This window comes from Meleagris gallopavo, chromosome 13, assembly GCF_905368555.1.
Source record: "Meleagris gallopavo chromosome 13, MGAL_WU_HG_1.1, whole genome shotgun sequence".
NCBI classification, from domain to species: domain Eukaryota; kingdom Metazoa; phylum Chordata; class Aves; order Galliformes; family Phasianidae; genus Meleagris; species Meleagris gallopavo.
In genome coordinates, this window is record NC_139416.1 from 7297012 (window position 1) to 7311024 (window position 14013).

Sequence of the window (14013 nt, forward strand, 5' to 3'; positions counted from 1 at the left end):
TCAGAGAAACCAATTCTGTGGTATAAAACTGTCCTGAGAAGTCTCCACTGGGAGTTAAGTTACCAGCAGTGTTTACTTTTGGATGTAGGTAATTAGCAGTGACGTGTGTGTGTGTGTGTGTGTGTTTGTTGGGTGCCGGTCACAGAAGTGGTTTTGGAAGTCACAGCTTGTTAATCATCTGTACCTTCTGTTAATTTACCATTGGCTCTGAATCTTTCCTAACTAAGTTTTTCTGTAACCATTATGTATCTCTTCATAAGCGTGTACAAAATCTTTAAGTGAGTTTAGCCTCCTTTCAATGCATCACCTCTTTCATTTTCCCTTGAGTAGGACAGTTTCCCAATACCTAACTGGTCTGTTAGACTTTCAGAAGAGAAAAGGGCTGTTTGATGAAGTGAATATAGTGCTAAACTGGTGGTAAAGGCAAACATGTCTGCTCCTCCATCCCTACCTTCACTAGTGGCTTCCATTCCTTCCTGTAACTTTGTAAGACAGAAGGTCTGTTTGTAATAATTCTGTAGACTGAAGGCTGATTATTGGGTTGGCAGTGCTTGCCATGCCTAAGGAGGTTTGAAAGTACTTGCTGTGCCTTGTTTCAGTGCTGGTCTGATTCCAGGTCTGCAGTCTCTTCCAAGCAGACAGTGGTCTTTAGCTGCTGTGGGGTAGGTGCCTGAAAGCTGTTAAGATGAACCATTATAAATTCATGGTTTTTTTTTTAATGGTTCAGTATTGCATAAACTTTTCATAAGTGGCTATTGTAGTTAAAATCATTCTGATAAGTACTACTAATGGAATTTTTCAATGAAATTAACTTGTGACATTGCTAATTATTCACACCTGACATAAACTTAACCCAAACACGGTATATTCCTAAAGCGGAACTGTGTATTTGACTATTGCTTTCTTACTTATTCATGTGGTAAGTAACCTCTTGTAATCCTTAAATTATGCTTCTATTTATAAAACAGCATTACCATCAAAGCTGACTCACTGACTAGCATCAAATATTTCTAATATATCTATAAACATATATTTTTGTGTGGATTTGTTTACTGAATAATTATCTAGTAAATGCTATGATTTCTATTTCAGGCTGAGATTTGTAGTTCTGTAGCCACTAGAAGGCACTCTGGTATAATACTTCCTTTCTAAAAGCTTACAAAACCTGCATTTAACTAAGGATAAAACATAAACAAACATGACTGGCTTTAAGCAATTTCCTTCTAAAGATAGCTCTCTTCACTTTTATGTGAGATGATAACCTTCAAATTGTTGTTTGTCCAGCTACACTAGAGCTTACACTGAAATGCACACATGCTGCATGTATATGTGAGTAATAGAACCACAGAATCACCAAGGTTGGAGAAAACCTCCAGGATCATCCAGTTCAACTCCTCACCTGCCACTAATATTTCCCCACTAAACCATGCAGCTCAGTACAGCATCTAAGTTTCTTGAATGCTTCCAGGGACGGTGATTCAAACACCTCTCTGGGCAGCCCATTACAGCACCTGACCATTCTTGGAGATGAAATTCCTCCTAACATCCAACCTGACCCTCTCCTGGTGCAACTTGATTCCCTTCCCTCTAAAAATCAGTATGCTGGTTATTATTGCTGTTTCACTGAGTAGCGCTGAGAAGCCAGGAAGTTTGTGTTGTCTGACATTCTGTACACATGTGCTGAATACAACACTGATACGCACAACCAGCATGCAGGATTTTGCACAGCTCTGGGTTTGATTTTTTTTTGAACACAATTTATAATAATGCACTGTGTAGAGACGCAAATTTAGTCAAGTATATATGAAAAGAAAAAAGAGCATGTTGTATATAATACAATACATATGTATCAGTTGTCTTTATTGGTGTTTTGACTTGAAAGCTACTGTTTCTCAAGTATTCACTAAACTGGCAATATCTCCTAGCATCACAAAACAGAAACAATGTCCAAGTGCATGAAATACAAAACAATTTAATGTTACTATAGCAACACTTCCACATTTCTAGACTTGTATGTTAATTTTAACTGTGAACCTTAAAACTACATGAATGTACTTCGCCACAAATAGTGGTGGATTAACATCTCCTCACAGAAGCCAACAGAGCAATTGGGTACTGAAAGCAGAGTTTGATCCTCGAACTTTCTAGATGTGTTTCTCTATTGTAGGAGTGGATCCTCCATCCTCTTGTAGCTACTGGGACCTGGTGCATTGTTTGGGTTGGAGCCTCAGTCCTTCTGCTGTTCTGCAGCGCTACTACTGTGTGGAGAGATGCACCCAACTGCTCTCAACTGCAGTAGAACTGTTTTTCCTCAGACTTCAAAATGTTTCTTTCCCTGCATACACTCCAGTTTCAGAGAAAGTATCTACTTTGAAGGATTATGATATTATGTTTTTATAGTTTTTTTTCCCTCCAAATATAAGAAAACAAACTTGCGAAGATAAACCATAGAACTCTCTCTGTAACTGAATTTTGTATGGCAGATCCCTCTGTACGGACACTAATTATACATTATAACAGTTTTTGTAATCTGGTTCCAGTTAGGATATTTGCAAGCAATTCTGGTGCTAGCGCTTCTTTTTAACTCCTAGGAAGCGCTCACTGAGGTGGGACAAAGCAGCAGGCAGTGGTGTTGTGGGAGTGCAGGGCGGTGCAGAATGCACTGACTTTTCCAATTACGACCTCCCAGGAAACTTTTTTCAAAACGCTTAAGTACATGCAAAGCGCAGCTGGTACAAAACCCGAGGAACAAAATAGCGTCGAGCATCTGACCATAAACCCAATCAACTCTTTTGTGCCACCTTCAAGATGTGAAGCGCTGAAGAGCTCGAAAGGCTCCTGGCAGGCTTTAATCGAGGTGCGTGCACTGGGGCGGTTTGGCAGCGGGCCGTTTGGTTGCTCTCAGGCTCCGGCCGCGTTTGCAAAGTCTTCGTGCGGATCGGCCGATCTGCAAAAGTTCATCCCGAGGGAGCTTTCGCAGGAAGGTAAAGCCGTTGGGAAAGCTGCGAGCGGCCCCTCAGGTGCGGTAGCGCTGACGCGGTGGGGGCGGAGCCGCGGATGCCCGCGGTGTGTGAAGGCTGCCAGGAGCGGGGCGGGGCGCGCGGGCAGCTCGCGTGGGGGACGAGCGCTCTGTGGGCGGGAGAGGTGCGTTCCTTGGCAGTTTAGCGCCCGCCGAATTCAGGGCATTCACGGTCTGAAGTGCGGGATTATCACCTTGTAACGACAGAGACTTTATCGTGGTATCCACCCGAAGGAGAGCTGGGGTGTCTGCCCCTGTCTGGAAGCGTGTTGCAACCGTGACTGAGTGCAACCACGCGGTGTGCGCGAGCCTCCAGCTGCCTTCGTGGGGCGGCAGTCAGAGCAGGGCTGTGAGCAGGCAGGCGATCTGCTCTGCCTTGTGGCCAGGCGGCAGGATGATATATATAGATTAAAAAGTGCCACGGGGGACAAAAAGGAGCAGGGAAACTGCAGCTCCTCCATGCACGGACAGGTTATTTCAAAGAAAAAAAGACACAAATCTAAGGTAGCTTGTATCACATCGGGTTGAGAAAAAAAATTGCAAGGCTGGAGGCAAGAATGCAAAGGAAAAGAGCGGATGGAGGCAAGTCTGTGCTCAAAGCTGCAAACAAAAGTCCTCCTTACGTGCTGCGCCCACCAGGTGCCTCTGTACAACTGCTGTGAGGCCCTGCATGTGAAAGGCCTATCTGAGCGGTAACAGGGTGCTCAGCATTGATGTGCTAACAGAAACAGACAGGAAAAACTTTTCTCCAGCACTAAGGATGCTTCACTGAAGGAGAGATGGTTATTGGTTGTAGGTGATTCCTCTCTACAGGGAACTGAATGCCCACTATGCTGAGCAGACCCTCTTAGAGAAGTTTTGTGTCTTCCTGGCATGCAGGTAAGGGAAATCACTGGAAACTGCCTAGTCTGGTATGACTGACAGACCACAATTCCATACTGCTTTTCCTTGCAGGGGTAGATGTTGTGGCCAATACTCTTTAATAGCTTCATTAATGACATTGAGTGTGGGGTTGAGTGCACCCTCAGCAAGTTTGCTGATGACACCAAGCTATGGGGTGCAGTCAACATACTAGAGGGATGGGATGCCATTCAGAGGGACCTATACAGACTTGAGCAGTGGGCCCAGGTGATCCTCATGAGGATTCAACAAGTCCAAATGCAAGGTCTTCCACCTGGGACGAGGCAACCCCCATTAACAATACAAATTGAGGGATGAAAGGATTGAGAACTGCTCTGCCGAAAAAGACTTGGTTGTACTGATGGATGGTAAGCTGGACATGAACCAGCAAATGTGCCCTCACAGCTCAGAAAGACAATCATATCCTGGGCCACATCAAAAGCAGCGTGGCCAGCAGGTTGGGGGAGGTGATCCTGCACCTCTGCTCTGTACTGGTGAGACCTCACCTGGAATACTGGCCAGATGTGGAGTCCTCAGGATAGGAGAGATGTGGACCTGTTGGAGTGTGTCCAGAGTAGGGCCATGAAAATGATCCGTGGAATGGAACACCTCTCTTATGAGGACAGGCTGGGGCTCTTCAGCCTGGAGAAGAGGTGATAGCAGCCTTTCAGTATCTAAAGGGGAGCTGGAGGGTCTGTGACGATAGAACAAGGGGAAATGGCTTCAAACTCAGGGAAGTTAGATTTACATTAGTTATGAATTCATTTTTTTTTTTTTTTTCAGGTTTAAAAATAATTTAAGCTGGTAAAGTCAGCATTGCTGCCTTTCACAGTGAGGGAATTTTGTCCTGATCTGAGAAATCAATCAACAGTGGGCACGGAGATAGGCTGAACAATATAACTGATCTGGTTAACAGGCAAGCACCAGGTTGAGCTGGTGACTCAGTGCAAGAACAGTTATGTCTTATGGCCTGGCTTCTTTAAGAGATACACATTTTAGCTAGTACAAATGATACCAATGGCCAGTGTAAAGGAGGTAGGATGGGAAGAAATTCTTCACCAAGATGTATGTTTGATGTTTTTTTTTCTTTTCACAGAAGCACATATTTCATTTCTTCATTTTAGAAATAGTTTTAAATTGATCTCTACTAAAAGCCAAATACATGTTTTCTGGAGGCCTGCTTTTGCTTGTTAAGTATTGCAGTGTGGCATAAACCAATGGAGGAGAGCAGGAAAATTGCTTTCAGGCTATTGATAAACTCAATAGTTTTGTTTGTTTTAATTGAGGAATTTAAAAAGGAATTTATCAAGGAATTTACAAAGCAACAGCAACTGAATTGTGTGAAATCCCTGAAAGCCAGGATATGTCTGTGCTCTGGTGCATTATAGGGGCGTTAACCTGTGAATGCATGCATATGAATTAGGAATGAAGCATTTCCAGCAACTGTATCTTCTCTTTTTTTTCTATCAGTGTAGTCCTCCAAGAGTCATTTCTTCTTATTTGGTGCTCGATGGGCTGGGGCTAGCTACTTCCTGCCCCTTCTGATTTGAAAGGATGCATGTGGAGGAATTAAATTTTGGAGAGCTGCTGTGTTTCTTTCAGTGATTACTCATCTACAAACTAATCCTTGTGATTTGTGAGCAGGATTATAAAATTATAATGGATAGTTTCCTTGTGATGATCAGAGAATCGCAGAGGTTGGAAGGGACCTCAAGAGATTGAGTCCAACTTCCCTGCTGAACCACGTTCCTTACTGGAGGGCACACGTCAGGTCCACTTTTAAAGGCAAATGCACATTACTGTAATGTGGGGGTATCTCACTCTTCATATTCACTCTTTTTTGTGAATGTCTCTATTTTTGCTTACCAGTGGTTCTATATTCAGATGTCTTGAAGATTAGGAAAGCTGCTTCAGGGAAAAATTTAATTTGAAACTTTGATTGCAGACACCATGCCAGCTTTTGTTCCTTCGTATTGCTGGTAGCAAAAATAAGAAGCAGTTTTTTTAATTCGTTTGGCCTTGGACCAGCTTGGTTACAACCTAAAGGAGGGAGACTTGGAATGAATAGTTACCAACATGCTTATCTGTAGAGGAAACTGCGGCCAAGTATGGCAATAGGGAACAATGCTCGTCCTTTGCAGCAAGAGTTTAGATGTAAGAGATTATTTGTGCTACCTTGGCAAAAATCAGATCAGAAAAGCTCAGTTATTGTTTTTCTGCTTCGAACATAAGGATAATGCTTAATAATAATAAAACAATTTACAGTTGCCTTTTTGAGCGTGTGAAGGGTAAATAAATTTCAGTTAAAACAGAATTTCATAGTGATGTTGGGAGAATAATTATATTAATGACTGTGATCTGCATAGATACTGTAATTAATGGACAGCATATAAATACCTTAGGCACCTAATTAGTTCTCTTGTATAAAGAGTTAAAAAGCTGCAAAGGCCAGTGTTCGGTTTCCTATAGCTGTAACTGAAAAATAATGACGAGTAGAGCCTGTGTTGAAAAGAGGTGATTGAATAGAACAGGCAACTCAATAATAGTGCATTTAAAATATCAATGACCTGTCACCATAAAGAGGATAAATTGCATGTAAATGATTAATCTTTTTTTCTCTGCACCTAGTCTTCATGCTTTTGGTCCTGCTAACAGTGAGCTATCAGTGATCAGAGGTATTGTTTCAGTGTTATTTCCTGGTTTCTGAGATAAATATTCCCTTGATGGGATGCCATTGTGTGTCAAGATTTTGCTTGTGCTGATTTGTGTATTAAATGTGACTCTAATTAAGAGGAATTTGGAATTGAAATAAACATAGAATCTCTCTTGGCTTGGACCTAGACTGCTAAATAGAAGAATGAAGAATATCCATGATGTGAGAGTGTGTGTAATATTTCCGTGGACTAAAGCTCTATATTTGAAAGTTCATTTTACACGTTGTTTTCAGTTAATACAGTTGGATAGTTGGAATAAGTAGCAGCTGAGAGATGTGTGGTGTTCTATCTCACCCTTCTATCTTGTTCTTTCACCTACAATCTGTCATTTTTTCTGCTTCTTTTGCATTTCCTCTTTTTTTTTTTTTTTTTTTTTTTTTTTGTTATTTAAGAATGTTAATTCTTCTCCACTGAATAACTGCTTTTTATTTCTGGTGGTATTTTCAGTATTTTAACACTTCTTACTGTGCACTTTGCTTCTGCAGATTAAGCAATAGCAGTTCTTTAACCTCAGTGTTCCATTGAACGTTGTTGACTGATAAGGAATGTTCCACTGAACAGAGATCATCTTCTGGAATCTTTTTGGTCAGTCTGTGTGTTTCTCCGTGTGGTACCTAAGCATCGTGCTGGAGTTCTTCAGTTGAGGCGTCAGTAGTCTGTGTAGAACAGAAAGGTTTTCCTGGATTCTCACTGTGCATTGCAGTATGGTGCTCGATTTTTAAGCAGCAGTGCTACTATTAATCTATGTTCAGCATGTGGTAGATTGTAACTCCAGAGTAGACTTGCTACTCAACCACCTTCTCCTCCTCATGCATTTGTGGCTGTTATTTCTGTCTCAATATCATTCCTTGAGCTTATCAATATTGATAAGCTACAGACACCCCTTTTAATATTCTACGCTCTCGTGTTGAATTCTAAGCTTGTTTCTCAGTGTGACTGTAGTCCCTAGCCTTGTATCACTTGTGGTTTTGATTGGGGTGGTCCTAAATCCATCATCCAGGTAATAAGCAAAAAACTGCTGAACGTACCCTGGGGGACCCTTCTTGGTGACTTCTTGACAGGTAATTGTTAATAATTGGCATTTGAATGGAGTTGTTCAACCATTTTCTCTCTTAGCATGCAATAGTTCTGTTTTTCTGTTTTCCCAGATTCCTTAGATCTGCTGCATGAAATGGAAACAAAAAAACCTGAAACAGATCAGTTACAAGAATGTTGCCAATTACTCTATATCTGTAAACTCTTATGCCTTGTGATAGAAGGAAATTAAGTTAGTTAGACTTGATTTGTTTTTACAATATCCACATTGCCTGCTATTTATTTTCAAGAATATTGGAGTACTTGTTTTCTTCCTTTCTCCCCAGATAGTCTGTCATTTCTTAGTCAGACTTGGTGGGCCCCAGAGATCTGTATAAGTGAGCATTTTAGATGCAACTCAGCACACAGATCCATGCTTATGTGGTAGAAAAACAAATCACTAGGTAGCAGATGGAAATTAGTTTGTTTCCAACACCCTCCAAAAAAAAAAAACAAAAACCAACAACCCACAAACCTCCCGCACACACCCCAAAGCCAAACCAAAACAGCCTCTTGAGAAACCCAAAACTACTAACCAAACTATTATAAATTTCTAAGTGTCAGTGATGATAGTTATTATTTGGCAGGTAATTTTTTTTTTTTTTTTTTTTTCAAAAAAGGAACTCTGAAACACTTTGAGATGTGTTTACTTGCACTAACCTCAAATGATGATATATTCTTTATTGATAAAATTTCCCTGTAGACTATCAATGTGGTTGACCCATTTCAGCCTGCAAATGATGGAATCTAGATATTTATTCATACATAATACCACCAGATCTACGCAGATCTATCCTCAGCATTTATTCTGAGCTTAGTTACTAAACTGAAAATATTCTTGTTGCAGATTTGCCTTTTGGTTATTTAATTTAGATAAAAATTACAAGCAGTGCTTAAATTTCTGTGTGTGTGTGTTAAGAGTATATCCAAATCTGATAGGGTAATCTTGGCAAAGGGATGAAGCACTTTAGGGTTTCCCTAACTTTGTCTTTCAGGTACTGATTTAATGGGTCCTGGGTCTTGAGAACTTATCTGAAGAAAGTGGAACTACTCGTATCTGAACACATTGATCAGACGGGTTGTTGCGTCTTTTATTGGTTGCTGGTGTGGACTAGAGGGCTGACTTAAATCTAGAGAAAATTAACCTTTGTATTAAAAATAATAATCATTGAAATTAGGAAGTAATAAAAACAGGGATGAGCAGTTGTCAGAATGAATTTCTTAGAAGGAAAATCCACTTTAGTACAGTGCCTGGCTTCTAGTGTCATGGCTTTCAGAATTATAGCTGTAATGGCAGTTTAAATTAATCCTAAATTGAAGAGATGAGTAATAGTGAAGTGATGAGTGACATTTTCCTGAAGGAGAATAGAAATGGTTATTTATTTTTCCCAAGATTTAAGCAGCTTCCAGACTTTCAGCTAAATATGCATAAGAAAATCATATGTATGTTACAGTGCTTGGAGTTATTACTAAGCTCACAGTATATGCAAATTATAATACTGCTGCATAACTGATAAAATATGCGAATATTTCATTTTGTTAGAGGGTGAGTATGTCCCTTTTCCCCCAGATGTTTTCCTTTCAACTGATCTTGATGCAAATAAAATAATGGTGAGAATACAAACGAACTGAACTCCTGAGCAGCATGCACAGTAACGCACAGGTATGGGCATAACTGCCTTTTTGTGTTCATTGCTCACCATAAATATTGAACAAAGAACATAATCCATCAGATATGATTGCTGATTACTGTTCAGTCTGTTCGGCCAAATCACACTGCGCTGGATTTGCTGTCTGAGGTCAGATTAAAGGTATTAATAACAAGCACAACCTGATTGCAGAGGATTTGTAGCAAGCAGCTTTGAAATCAAACGGTATCAAGGGTAGTGCCTATGACAAACTGTAGATGTGCTGTGAATCCTAACGTGCAACTCGGGCAGAAATAGTTGGAGTTCTGAAGCCTCCTGAAGTGGGCTCACCCCCCCACAGACATAGGCTTACAGCACCCAATCAGTGTAAGAGGGAATGTTTTTCTGCTTGGAAGGTTTGCTGTATTATAGGCAGTACGGATTTTCAGTTGAGTGCATAGCTCATTTTAGTCTTAATCATAGGACTTCCAGCCTCTGTAACGATACGGTATTAAAGTGTTCTTAAAAAGTGCCTGATAATATACTAGGAATAGCTCCTGTGTGGACAGTACTGACAAAGATAACGTTAAAATTCCAATGAATATTCTTCTTTTTTATTTATTTAAGTTTATACCGATAAAGCTCAAACTTTTGAAGCTACAAGGGAAACGTGACAGGGATTCCTCTTATATTTTGTATATCTGGTCAGGTCAAACATTCTGAGAATTAATGGTTATGCAGAATCGCCAGCGTGGGCCCATAGGCTTTTGAAACATGTCAGTTAGAAGTTTGACACAAATGTGATAATTGGTTTGTTGGAAAGAATGATGACAGGCTTTGACTGGGGCACAAAATGGTAAGTTGGCCATTTCCTTCATGAATGCCTTATTCCAGTGTTGTACCTCAAAATTTAATATGTATTCTCAATACAATTTTTTTTTGTGTGTTTTTTTGTGTTTTTTTTTTTTTTTTCCAGAAAAAAAGCAAGAAAGAATGCAACTTATTCCCCTCTGCAGTGAGTTATTTCTGCAGTAAGTTATAGTGCACTAATGTCTTGCATTAATGTTTGGTGATAGGAGGAAAAAATCCTGTCAGTGACTTAGAAAGGATCATCTGCCATCATTTGAATGGCCTCTCACGAGCGCTACAGACCAGCTCCTTAAGAAGCATTTGCTTTCACTGCTCTGGTTTTTCAAAGTTATGGCTAGCTATGGTTCAAGTAGCCTGAATTTGGGGTTTTAGTGCTGCTAAATATTTAACTTCACTGGGACACAAAACCAAGGCATTAGCTCATTGCTGGATATTTCACCTCAGTGCTTTCGAGTGTGGGTGAAATTTGAGTGCTACAGCAATTGAAAATGCCCAAGAAAAATAATATGGAGAAGAATACAAAACCTAGACCTTGTTAATCATTATTTTGTATCTTTGTGCTGTTTTCAGCGTTGTGTTGAGAGAAGATTTTAAAGTGTTGTCGAAGGAGCTCAAGAACATATCCTCTGAGTCATCATAAGAAGTGTAAAGTGTCTTGCTAGTCATAACATAACATCAGTTTAAAAAATGTGCACATTTTAATGCGGAAGGTGGATTGAACTATTAAGTTAAATGGATTCTGACAGATGTTTCTGAACATTCTGGCCCTAGTTTTGCATACTGCAAAATGTTCTAATTTCAGGAGAGATTTCTGGGGACAAACATACAAAAAGTTAACTCCTATTTCCTTGATGTTTCTCACTTCTGCTGGAAAACAGGTGTGAACTCTTATGAAAAGCAAAGGTTTATATTGAAGGAAGTGCTAGTTACAAATATCTCGCTTTAAGCCATACATAAATACGTGTGTTCTTTTTTGAAGGGAGCAGTTAATTATTTACTGCCCTCTGTAAGAGAGTTAAGTCTGGCCTGACTCTATTAATTAGCTCCCGAGGCAGGGCCAGCAGGCTCTAGGAGCTGTGCCAAGTGGAAAGTACCCTGTTATTTAACTGAACCTTGCTCTGTCCTGTGTTCATCTAACTAGTGTCTGACCTCCATTTTCTGATCTTCAGAATATATTGTTTTTGTCAGCATTGAGACATATGCTGTGGATAGTTACTGTCATTTTTTTAGTTTTTCTTTCTTTTGTTTTCCTCCCTTCCTACCTGAATTCATCTCAGAATGACAGAACACAGAGTTCACTAAATCATCATGGTTGTTGGGAAAGAGAATGTTTTAAAAAGGCCCTAGCAGGCTTATGGATTTCCCAATGGACAAAAGCCTGACTCAGTCAGCAACCTGTCGCACCAATGTAATCCCAAACCCTCAGGTGGGACAGTAATGAAGAATTATGTGCTTATGCCAAATTTGAGCAATAAATGTCATCATCATTCTATTCAAGTTTTATTTGTTGTGATCTTCTGTATTTTTCTGTGGCACATCCAATATGTTGAATTTTCACGAAGGCCGTGGGGGTTTTTTGCGGACGTAGTAAATATTCTTTAAGTGACATAATACGTGTCAGTTAATTGTGCCTCATTAGTGCTATAAATTTGGAAAGGAGCCTTCACAAAGAAACAAAATAACCTTCCCTCAAAAAACACGCTTGAAAATCCCCTCTGAGTGTTACTTGTTCACAGATACCATAATTACATCGCTGAAAGCTGAGACATGAATGGCACAGATTTCTTATTATAAATCCTTATGTGAATTCAGCCCTCATGTAACACATGGGTGAAGAAAGAATATTGGGTCGTACTTGAGGCCAGAGCTTGTCCCGTTGTGAATTAGATGGAAATCAATTGTCAGTGATTGTAGAAAGTACCCTGGTTACGGATCAATGAACTGGCTCTAATTAATTTAGGAGACTGACAGGCTCTGGATAGAAGAGCTGCCATGCTCAGCTAGCAGTGAGAAGAAAATGCAATTCTTTAGCTGATGTTTGAAAATTGAGAAGACAGCTTTAGGTGTTTAAGCGGTACCTGTTGTTATTTTTGTTCATTGATGTTGTCTTTGGTCTACACAAATTCAAATTGTTAGCAATTTCAGGCCATTTACAGCATTAAAGGCTGGTGCTGTGCAGCTATAGCTGCGAAGATGTCAAAGGAGTTGCTCTGCCCTTGGTTCAGCTGAGTAAGGCCAATATAAATTAATTAGGTAATATTAGATATTGAGTGCAAATAACTTGTTAAAAATGGAGTCAGCTTCTGCTCAAAAAAAACCAAGGAATGATTTGTAGAGAAACTTAAAGCAAAACATGGAAAACTGAAGTAAAACGGACAAATTCCTCTTGTATTTAAGCAATTTTTTATTCCTTAGGTGATCTGTACAAACTGAACTGGGAAAATAATACCTCCAGGCTCACTAAGAAGCCTAAAAAGTTGTGCACCTTCCTGAAAAATATGCCTCTTAAGTACATATTCAACCATGGAGTAAAAGAAATAAAATTGTGTTAAGTGAGACATAGTAGGCTTGGTTCTGCTGCTAGCTTTTAGAAGAGGCAATTTTTCTCCAGTAGTATCTTCCCATCTGTATGCAGATACTTTACTAGTGATGGATAAAATGTGAGGAATGTAAGCTGGATAACCTTGTCTTAATGCTAACAAGTTACTTCCAGTTTTATCTCTATGCAGCTAAATAGAAAAAATTGTTCAAGTGTGAGGTGTGCGTTCCTCTCTCCCTAGAAGAGTAAATATGATCTGCTTAGCTGGAAATATTGGTTACTGCTTGCTTTGGGTAAGCTGTGTGCTGCTGCTGCTCGTCTGAGCTCTTGTCTCTCTGTCTTATGCGTGAAGCTTTCGTTCCTTATTTCACTTGCTGGGAATGTGCACCTACCCGCCTGTGTGTGGACGTGGAAAGCCTCAAAAAGAATCAGTAGCTCTGACTCTTAGCTGCACACCTGTAAGCACAAAAGCTCTGACATTCAGGGAGAAGCTGTGATTGCTTGGCTGGGGCACTTCAGCAATGGCACACCTCTCTGGAACCCCCACATTGCAGGCCTGTCTGATTAGTGCATCTGGGAGAGGATGGAACGAGAGAGGCTGTAATGCTGTGATGCAGCATGAAAGTTGACAAAGTAAGAGACAGTAACCTACTGTGATGGAATTTGTAACACGTTCATATCACTGCTTGTCAGGGTGAATGTGCATGTGTACCTCAAATTGTCTGCCCCTCTACTGGAGCAACACTTCTTAGTGAGTACCCCATGTGTTTCCTTCCTATGAGAAGTTGTTTCTTCTCGGGGCTTTGCTCCACCCCGTCTTTTTTTTTTTTTTTTAGTTATTATTATTTATTTTTAATGAATGCTTTTGTTCTAGGGCTTTCTAAGCCGATTCTACTCAGGTAATGGTGAGCTTCAGTATGAGCCAGGCAGCTGAAAAACAGAGGGCTCATGTGCTGTTCCTTTGGGTTAATTACCCAGCTAAACTATTGGTAGTTGATAAAGTTCAGATCAGCAGCTGACGTTGGATTTGAAGTATAATCCTAAATGAGCAAAATGCTGAGAACCCAGAAAGCTTAAAAAAGGGAGAAAGAGGAGAAGAGGTATTTCAAGATTTAATATAGGCTGCCTGTGACAATTGTAAGGGAGAAATTCCACCTGCTATGAAGTTGCAGAAGCAATTGCTTTGATTTGGATCCTAACTGACAACTGCTGTGCTGGTTTGAGCTGGGTGGGAGTGGCTGCGTTCCATCAAATTATGCTTCGATGTGC

At 40.2% G+C, this 14013-nt stretch overlaps 1 long non-coding RNA gene across 3 annotated transcripts in view; it reads left to right on the forward strand.

Annotated features, from left to right (window-relative positions):
- Positions 1-2884: 2884 nt before the first annotated feature.
- LOC109369774 (uncharacterized) overlaps positions 2885-14013 on the forward strand; it is a 187081-nt gene continuing 175952 nt past the window's right edge. For all 3 annotated transcript variants that reach the window (XR_014886119.1, XR_014886120.1, XR_002119234.3), the window contains exon 1: positions 2885-2984. This is a non-coding gene — a long non-coding RNA (uncharacterized LOC109369774). The remainder of the gene's footprint in view (positions 2985-14013) is intronic.